This window comes from Danio rerio, chromosome 8, assembly GCF_049306965.1.
Source record: "Danio rerio strain Tuebingen ecotype United States chromosome 8, GRCz12tu, whole genome shotgun sequence".
NCBI lineage: Eukaryota > Metazoa > Chordata > Actinopteri > Cypriniformes > Danionidae > Danio > Danio rerio.
In genome coordinates this window covers 21,578,658-21,590,000 of record NC_133183.1, presented here as the reverse complement: position 1 = coordinate 21,590,000, position 11,343 = coordinate 21,578,658, and positions in this window count along the sequence as shown.

Genomic DNA, 11,343 nt, shown 5'->3' with positions numbered 1-11,343 from the left:
CATTGTCAACAGTTGTACTCCTCTTTCTTTCTCTGTGAAGGAAAGAGCAGAAGTTGAATGCTCTTCCCTCTGCCAAATACACTTAACCCTCATAGCCCTCATTAAACAAATCGTTTTTGGAGTCATGGCCTACTAGTTTCCAGCAAACTGAACGAAAGACTACCACAGGAGACTATAGGTTGAAATTCGGTTTGGGATTCAAGATCCTGCTCTTCATCTCACCCAAATTCAGCATTGTCAATAGTTTTACTCTTCTTTCTTTTTCTCCAAAGGAAAGAGCAGAAGTTGAATTTTCTATCCACCGCCAAAAACACTTAACCCCCACAGCCCTCATTAAATAAATCATTTTTGAAGTCATGGCCTACAGTTTCCTTATGATTTCCGACATATTGCGCTACAGTCTAACACAGAAGACTTAAAATAGGACTTAAAATTTTTATTCTAGATCCCAGTCTCCTTTTCTGCATTGAAACCATCACAGTTTAAAACAGTTTTACTCGTCTTTGTCTCTAAGACACAAACCTGAATGCTCCACTTACTTTCAAAAGCACTTAAACTTCATTAATCAGATCAGAGTAATGACCAAATACTTTAATTCACATTAAAGAGTCTAATAAACAAGACAATTTTGGTTTTGGATATGGTTACACTCTAGATTCTCCCTCCTTTCTCATCCAATTCAGCAATGTCAGCTTTATTTATTTATTTTTGTTTCTAAGACCAGACGTTGAATGCTCTACCCTCAGCACAACAAAAAAAAGTGCTTTAACCCTCAAAGCACTCATTTAATAAATCTTTTTTGAGTCATAGTCTACTGGTTTATGATCAGACATGAGATCAATCTATTCCAGTTCCTACTATGGCTGTGCGATTATTTGTAATCAAATCGCAATTTGAAACATTGCGATTAGCTCACAAGAGGCTGCAAAATGAAATATATGCAGTTAAAGTCAGAATTATTAGCCTCTTTTGAATTTTTTTCTTTTTAAAAAAGTGGCAAATGATGTTTAACAGAGCAAGGAAATTTTTTACATTATGTCTGATAATGTTTTTTCTACAGGAGAAAGTCTTATTTGTTTTATTTCGGCTAGAAAATACTAAAAGCAGTTTTTAATTTTTTAATCACCATTTTAAAATTAAAATTATTAGCCTCTCTAAGCTATATTTTTGATAGTCTACAGCAGGGGTCACCAATCTCGGTCCTGGAGGGCCGGTGTCCCTGCAGGGTTTAGCTCCAACTTGCCTCAACACACCTGCCTGGATGTTTCAAGTGTACCTAGTAAGACCTTGATTAGCTTGTTCAGGTGTGTTTGATTAGGGTTGGAGCTAAAATCTGCAGGACACCGGCCCTCCAGGAACAAGTTTGGTGACCACTGGTCTACAGAACAAACCATAATTATACAGTAACTTTTCTAATTACCCTAACCTGCTTAGTTAACCCAATTAACCTAGTTTAGCTTTTAAATGTCAATTTAAGCTGTAAAGAAGTGTCTTGAAAAAGATATAGTAAAATAGCATTTCCTGTCATCATGGCAAAGATAAAATAAATCAGTTATTAGAAATGAGTAATTAAAACTATTATGTTTATATATAGAAATAGAAATATGTTAAAAAATCTCTCCGCTAAACAGAAAATGGAGGAAAAAATAAACAGGGGGGCTAAATTGTAGCCACGACTTACAGATTATTGAGCTGAATCTTGACTACAAAATCAAATCACAATATCTGTCAAAAGCATCTTTATTATATATTTTTCCTAAATTGCACAGCCCTAGTTTCTACCTTCTTTCCTTATCAAATTCAGCATTATCTTTTTTTCCTGAAGGAAAGGGAAGAAACTGAAAGACTGTGCTCTGCCAAACACACCTAATCCACCTCATTAAAGAATGTTTTTGGAGTAACAGTCGGAAGTAAACAAGTTTCTGACACACTAAAATAGACTCTAACATGGGTTAAAATTCGTTTTGCATTTCTTTTTTACTAGTTCCTTCCCTCCTTCCCCATCATTTTCTGTTCTTTCAGTCCACTCTCTTCTAAATAAAAGCACCAAAAAATACCTGTGATGGAAAACAACACACATTAGCAATTCTTTCATGCTCTTACCATTCCATCTAAGATGAATGTTTTCTGTCTCTGAGGGTCTCTCGTGTGCTTTCTTCCAGTCTGCCTACCATTATCCTGGTTTGTCTATTTTCCTTTGCCGCGTTTGTTTTTCTGCAGCATTCCAGCATTCCAGTGCCGCATTAAAGCCGGATTCCAGAGTATAAATGGATTACGTCACTGTTATTGAAGAGATGTTGTTAATTCAAATGTGCTGTATGGATTTGTTTTTAGAAATCAAGTACAGTAAGTGTTCAGGGACGAGCAAGGGCACTGGACAGGAGGAAGCAGAAAGAAGCAAAGAGAAAAGCCACATGAACGAGTTAAGGAGAACCCATCGAAATTTATTTTTTACCTTGAATGTTGGGTTTGGAGGAATGGCCGAGCTTTGTGGCCGACTGTGTTTGGGTTTCTCCCTATCTGCTGACAGCTTTCTCCGTTGGATCGAGGCAGGACACTTCCCACAGCGCCACAGCCAATCATGCCAATCAGATTTGACATTTCAAGTGGGCCCCAGTGTCAGGCCTAGCAACAGACCGACCTGCAAGCTCTGTTAACAATACCACTCAGCAGATTTCAACACCCGCTCACTTCCCAAATACTGCTGTGCATCTCTAAGCTAGATATTGTCGAAGAGGACAAATTGAAATGGGCTTAAATTTAGCACTGAAATAAAAAAAAACATACGTCTGCTTTTTGAATAGCCCACTGAAACACAGCAGATTGGCCCAAAGAGCTGCTGGGTATTTTGGGATATTCTAAAGCACATGATTTCTGAAACATTTCCCTCAGATTACTGTTCTCTTGGGACCTCAAAACGTAAAATCCTGAATATAAGTGACTAACTTAAACTGCATTAATGCAAGCATGGAAACGTGTTTAAAACTGATTGAGATGAAGATATAGCAGAAATTTGAGATTCCTGCGATTATGCCCAAAGAGTTTTACCACACATGCATACAGTTCTTCTGACCACCCAGCAACTGACCCCGTCACTATTACCCCTCACCCAGCCCGAAAACTACACTGCCCACTTCCTCTTCTTCAACTCAGCCTATTCCTCCCACTGTCTTTGCCACTCCTAGTCGAGTTATATCAGCTCGTAAAGGTGAGAGACTTTGAACTGTTTGAGATTCTCTTGCCCTTCCCCTGATGACAGCGTTTAATGGTGTGCCTATTAAAAGTTATTTCTATACATTAAGGATCTCAGAAGGGATGGCAGACTACGGTAGTCAGTTTCTGTATATGCACTTACGTTTGGGCTACAAAAGGCTATTCATGCTTGTGGGATGTTGTAATAATAATGCACGTCAGTTCAACGTTTGTGGTCAGTAAGATTTTATGAAAAGAATTTAATACTGTTATTAAGCAAAATCAAAAGTGATTAAAAGTGACAGTAAAGACTTTCAGATTGTTACAAAAGACTTCTATTTCAAATAAAAGCTGTTCTGAATATTCTATTCCGCAAAGTAACAAAAAAAGCACAAAAAAAATTTGCAGCTCCACTTTTTTAACGATTAACTGTATTAGTTTCATCAGCAAACAATTATTTTAAAATGATTGCTAAATAATTATGTGACATTAAATACTGAATACACAACAGTCTTTAACCAGCTTTGCCTAAGAAGAATGAATTACATTTAAATAATACACATTCAATTTGTGCTAAATAACAATGGTCCATAGCTTGTGAATCAAGTTTTATAACACTCAACACTTTCATATAGATCATGGAACCTTTCAGCAGTTGTTGGAGCAAAGTGACTTTTAGTGGTTTACAAAAAATACAGGGATCCACACAACACCTTCATGTTGCCCCATCACAAATCAATTAAGTTAATTGATTAAAAAAATTTAATTGGTTGAACATAAAACCATTAAGATAACCTCCCAAAAATCACAAGAATTGTGTTGATACAGTTCAATATAAAAAGTAGTTTGAACAAGTGAACAATCAGCAAAAGTGTTTTTTTTTTCTTTATAGTGTTGGCTGCATAGATTGGATGAACCACTAGTACTTGTGCTGCACCATATATATTTTACATATATACACTGTAAAAAAAAATCTGATTTTGTGTGTGTGTGTGTGTGTTGGGGGGAAATAAAATAGTAATTACAGTAAATTACAGAAATCTACTAGAAATTAAAATTTACTGTAAATTTCTGTAATTTAATGGTCATTATTTTACAGTAAATTTCTATAATTAAACAGCTGTTATTTGTAAAAAAAAATATATATATATATATATATATATATATATATATATACATATATATGTTTTTTTTTTTTTTTATGCAACAAAAATATCTAAATGGCAACAGTTTTCTTTTAAATTTGGAGGAAATGCCATCAGTAATTCTCAGAGTAAATCAACAACAAAAACATTGGGGAACACTTTAGTTTAAGTTCCAATTCTCAATATTAATTATAGTGGTTTGTTACCTACCTACAGTATTATTAAGATATTGCCGGGTTTTTTTTGTACTTATAAAGTAAATATTCTGCATGATCTTATTCTACATCTCCATTCCTACCCAATACCTAAACCAAACTACTACCTTAATTACTTAATTACTAACTATTTAAAAGCAGCAAATTGAGAGTTTACTAAGGCAAAAATCATAGTCAATTGGTAAATCAATAGCAAGAATTGCACCTTAAAATAAATTGTGACAAACATTTTACTCAGACACAAAATATATAAACCATAAATCCGGAGAATCTTCAAGTGTAGAGACTTCCAGTGGTCTCTTAATTTTTTTTATAGCTGCACTGTAAAATATACCATATTTTCATAAGTAACTGTAATTTTTCACTGTAAATTGCATTAGTATAACTTTACAGGATTTAACAAAAAATTTACAGTAATATGTTGTATTCATAATTTTATTGTGAAATTGAGGCAGGTAGCATGATTTCAGCAAACTACTGTAAAAAGGATTATATCTTTTGCACGTTAGTTACAGGAAATCAAACTTTTTTTATTTTTTTCAACTTAGAAATTAATACAAAAGAACTTTTATGCTAGTACTGGCACTTTTTTTTGGTATTTATAAATAACAGTATGTTATTGCAGCACTAAAAATGAGCTGGTTACCAACATCTTTTTGGTTGTACTGCACCTTTAATTAATCTTATAAGGTTAACATGGAAATGGGAAATAATATTTAATAAACATAACTTTGTGCTTAGCCAATACATAATAAACTGTAATAAAAGTAATTCATTTATGAAAGCAAAGACTGTTAAACACCCAAAATGATTTCAAAGTCAGGGTAAATGTCAGAATGACTAGCCGAGGAAGGTCTGCTTTAGATGGATTTAGACGTATTGGGCACCCGTCATCACTTGGAGGTCACTAATATTACTGTTAACTAATTTTACTAATAACACGAGAGAGAGAGAGAGAGAGAGAGAGAGAGAGAGCTCATGTAATTCACCTACAACCTATATACAACTTGTTTTTTTATTAATTAAACATTAATAGTCACACAGCAATGTTTAATTTTTAACATATGAGAATTTGCTATAATTTTTTTGTTTAGTTTATTTCTTATCTAAAAGTTATTGCAAAAAAAGGATGACTATTACTAATTTAAAGGTCTTGTGAAATTAAAATAAAAAATTCCAGATGTTATTTTCAGTGTGTACGTTTCAAGGATATCTATTAGCTAATGTGCTCCAAAACAGTGACAAATTTTGTTTTTAGTGTGCAGTTTGTCACTTCCGCCATCTTTCAGATCACCTCATACTTCAGTTTCTAATCAAATCTTGACCAATCATACGCTCTCTGCTATCTGACATTCCCCACCCCCTTCAAGATGCTTCTCATTTGCTTCTCATTTGATGAGTTTGAACTCCACCACTCACTGGAAGAGCTGTGATAAAAACAAAACACTATTGGCTGTTGTTTTTTTTTAAAAAGGACCTACTACATGTCCCACCATTTTTACAGCTTTCAGTTGAGATTACGCCAAATAATAAAATAAAAAGTGCACATTTCAAAGGACTTCACGGGACGTTTATATTGGTTGTAAACAGTTTGAAAGTCAAATAAACAAACACTTTAAGGAATACATCGCTGAAATAACAAATAAAGAATCACTTGTCCACTAGCCTTGGTCTCCCCAATACATACAGTATAATGTCAGATCCAAAGGCTTCACAATTTCATTCATGCTTAAGGGAAGAAAGTTGAAACTGCTGCCTGCAAACCCTCAGCGAGCGAGTCTGATGGTCGGAGAGAGCTTGTTTCCAGCCGCTTCTACCACTGCTGACAGAGGATTACAGTAATAGTCCAGATTACCATCTCTCACAGTCTGACCACTCAAACCAAACCATAGCAGCTCATCTGATGGACAATTCTGGACAACAGCAGAGCATTTCCTTTTACCGCTTCTCTCGTTCTCTGCGTACTGTACACTTGACATTTTTACTCCTCATCCTCACTGTACCTCAATGTCTGTTCCTCATCTTTTTTCTTCATTTTGGTCTCTCTGGTGCAGATGTTGCAGCAGTAGCAGAGGTCAGGGGTCACTGAGGGTTTGGGTTTCCTGAGCACAGCCTCCTGTGGAGCTCAGTCGGGCTGCTTCCTTCGGCTCGGCCCACTCACTGCAGCCTCCTCTGCAAAAATATTAGTCTTCAAGCGGCACTGGGGAAAAGAAAAAGAGTGAGAGAAAATGTTCTTTTCCTTTGCCAGCTTTGATGGTACAATTATAGCTTTATCTTGATTTACAGAAATTCTCAGTGAGAAGAAGCAAGCAACATGTGGTGAGGTAAAATATGACAGGACCAATTTCACACCAAAAATAGTAACAATAATAATAAAAAATTAAGTATGAATAAAATAGACAACTAAACTAACTAATATAAAATGAAATATAAACATGCACATTTTATTTAAGGAAATGTTCTCATTTTTATTTAGCACAAATTGATTTATTAACAATATAAATAAATGCAGATAAATTAATTAAAATGAAGAAAAGTATACATAACTACAAAAAAAGTCACATTTCTCAATAAAAAACTCAACTCAACTCTTAGTAAAAATTACAATGCTGTTACAATAAAGCAAATATAACACCATTGAGTATTAGAAAGCTTAAAAATGTCATATATTAAGCAATTATTCTATCTATCTATCTATCTATCTATCTATCTATCTATCTATCTATCTATCTATCTATCTATCTATCTATCTGGTTGAAGTCAGAATTATTAATCCCCATTTGATTTTTTTATTTCTTTTTTTAAATATTTCCCAAATGATGTGTAACAGAGCAAGGAAATTTTCACAATATGTCTCATAATATTTTTTCTTCTGGAGATAGTCTTTTTTGTTTTATTTTGGCTAGAGTAAAAGCAGTTTTTAATTTTTTAAAAACCATTTTGAGGTCAAAATGATTAGCCCCTTTAAATTATATTTTTCGATAGTCTACAGAACAAACTATTATTATACAGTAACTTTCCTAATCACCCCAACCAGCCTAGTTAAGCTAATTAACCTTAAACCTTTAAATGTCACTTTAAGCTGTGTAGAAGAGTCTTGAAAAATGTCTAGTAAAATATTATTTAGTCATCATGGCAAAGATAAAATAAATCAGTTATTAGAAATGAGTTATTAAAACTACTATATTTAGAAATATGTTGGTAAAATCTTCTCTCTGTTAAACAGAAATTGGGGTAAAAAAATAAACAGGAGGGCTAATAATTCTGACTTCAACTGTCCTTCTGTTCGTCCGTCAATCCATCCATCTATCTATGCATATTTAATTATATTAAATGTTTTATCATGTTCACAAAGTTTAAGACAGCCTTCAAAACTGAATAAAATTACATTTTTTCATTACCAGTTTTAATATACCTAACAGTTTAGGTAGAAATCTAAATAAAAAAATGTATCCAAAACATGAATTTGAGAATCCATTTGCTATTTTCTATGTTAGTATAATTGAACATAATTTGTACAAATATATGAAAAATTAGAAATTTGCTCATGGAATAATTTTAAACATCTAAAATCCTTCCAAATGTCCAGATTTATATTGTGTTAAATATGATTCTGAACACTAATAACTTGCAAAAGTAATCTGAAAAATTAACACAAAAATATTAAGCAGCTCATCTATAATAGCTATTTTTCCATTTTATGAGTTGTTTATTCAAAATGCATGTGTTTGTGTAGGTTTGCAAAAGAAGCTGAAGTTTGTCATTGTGTGTGTGTGTGTGTGTGTTTGTGTGTGCGCGTTATAGAAAGATCCCGGAGGTCCAGCCTCAGCTCTCTTTATAAACACATCAGTTGGGTTGACAGTGCACAGTAGGGGTGGATTGCAAGCCAGGGAACTGGGACACAGTCCTCATAAAAAATCACTTCTAATTTATTTCCCCCCAAATTGGAAAGTGCACGCTCACACCTGACTAAATCATCACGCGTCAACAGGAGACGGCCCCCTGCCGCACACTGCCGAAACCTGAGCTCGGCTTTGCTGCACGCAGGCAGAAAAAACACACCAATGCACTGCACACCCTGTAATGCATTCTGCAGATGTGCCGCTTCAGATAGTCCTGTTCTCAATATCCCTCCTACTATATTATCAAATTGGTCATTTTGCTCTTTTTTTACACCCCAGGTTGGCCTCAGAATGCCCTCTACTGTTTCTCAGGCTCTGTCTCTTAGCTTGTAGCTGCCCTTCCTGATGCCCATCCACCCCCCTGCTTTGCCTTCAGCTCATCTATCACTTCTGGGCCAGTTGGCATGTGCAAGCGGGGTGTCTGTGCTCAGCGTGCTTAAGCAAGAGGATTCCTTCGCCTGTATTTAACTCATAATCAGAGTTCCGATCAGATCATTTTACCTTCATGTTTTACTCAATATTTCATCGACTTGTTCACACTCCGTCCTCTTTTTCTCTCTGTGGACTTAGAGCTTCCAAGCTCTGATGTGGAGCACATATGGATCACAACCCCAATGTCAATTTTTGTTAATTTAGATTTAATAATGACATGAAATCAGGATAATGATCTATAGTTTGTTAGGATAGTACAAAATTTGGTCAAGACACAACTATTTGAATATTTGGAATCTGGGGGTTCAAAACAAAGTAAATACTTTGTTGTAGAAAAAATTAAATTTTAACCAATAAATTACACAGGAATGCATATTACTAATCAAAAATTGCTTTTTGATATAAGGATTTTGCAAAACATCTTCATTTTGACACGTACAATGTTTTTGGCTATTGTTATAAAATATAACAACAGACAGTCCAGGTTTTCAAGTTTTATTATGCAAGATCAGATGTAGTTTGGCATAAATCTGACATAAGCCAAACATACAGAGGTATTATCAAGAGGGATTGGACCAGAAAGATCTTACTGTTGCCATTCCAACACCACTGAGGCAAAAACACCACTGCAGACCTCTAAATAATTCCTCAACTCAACTAATAAATGGGTATAGTGTAAAAAAAAAACTGAGGTGCAAATCTGGAAATCTGTTGAAGGTTTAAACCATACAAGACATGCCCCATGCATTATTATGATTAGAACTGCAGGGCTTCTTCTCTATCTGTCCTATAATATGTGATGAGTAACTGACCCTCACAGTTTCAAACCTGTACGACTTTTGTCTTCAGTCTTCAGAATATAAATAAAGTTATTTTTACATTGTTTTTTACACTGGAAGAAGTCTTTTCTCCCAAATCACTAATATTTCAATTTCAGAAAGATAAATCTTTAAGAACAAGAGACGCATGTAAATGATTCAAATGTATATGATTCAAATGATTCTCCCAAAACCCAACATCTCAAATTCTTTCAATTAAATTGTAAAATAAATCCACAGGAACTAAGCAGTTTGTTTTCTTTAGCAGTAAAAAGTCTTATGAAGAGGCACAAGTACTGTATACTTTACTATATTATTTTATTACATTATTCAGGTATAAACATTGATCAGCAAATATACACACAAGCTCAACTAAACCTGCTTGAGGCACAAGAACAAATCCTATTGGTTTCTGTAGAAGCTCAAACCTACCATGTGAAATGCAAGAGCAACTCTTATTATTGGTTCTCACATATCAAGCAAGAATGCTTGAACTTCTGAATGAACCGAAATTTCTCATTGAATTTAAAAGCTGTTTGACGGTCAGACTTTAAATGTGAATGAACGCCTAAACAAAAACTGTTCATTATATAAAGTGATCAACACAGAGTCACTGGGAATATGTGCCCAGGGTTACTTTTTTTAAGAACCCGGAAGGCAAAATGGAGGCACAGAAGACTGAATAGACTTCCAACTAGTGAACAGACTTTCTGTCAAAAAGTACAGTGAACTAAACCTTTAATAGTTGCATTAACAATTTAAATACTTGTGAGGATGTGAGGAAAAGTACTGGGGGAACTGAAAAGAATACTCCTATATATCTATCATTCATTCATTCATTCATTTTCCTTTGGCTTAGTCCTTTTATTTATCAGGGGTCACCACAGCAGAATGAACCGCCAACTATTCGCCAACCTTCCAGCTGCAACCCAATACTAGGAAACACCCATACATTCTTGCATTGACACACACACACACTTGTACACACACACACACACTCATACACTACAGCCATTTTAGTTTATTTAATTCACCAATAGCGCATGTCTTTGGACTGTGGGGGAAACTGGAGCTCCCGGAGAAAACCCACACCAACACGAAAAAAGAATTCATTCATTCATTTTCTACCACTTTTCCGGGGCTGGGACGCTGGGGCAGCAGCGTTAGGAGAGAACACCAGACTTCCCTCTCCCCAGATACTTCCTCCAGATCCTCCTGGGGGATCCCGAGGTCGGAGAATAATGTTTAATTAATTTATCTTTATGAAGCACAACAAAACACATTCATGCTATTAATGACTTTTTCCCACTTTAATTCTCATTCTTTTGCCCAAACAAACATGTGTTCATTTACTGTACAGCAACACTGCTGAACTAATAAAGATAAAGATGTACTGGCATAAAACTTCATGGAATATACAGATTGCACTGCAAGCCAGCTTGCCCATATTGCAGACTCTTGTTTGAGTCCATTTGACACATTAAAAGAATCTGTGCTTCTAACCACAGATCAAAAATTAGTTTGCATCAATAGCTGTTGCAAGTTTGCCATGCTTTTTCATTGTAGTTCATTAGAGCTATACATTAAGAAAAACTGAAACATTGTTTGTAATAATGGAACTTGCAACCGTTGGCTAACA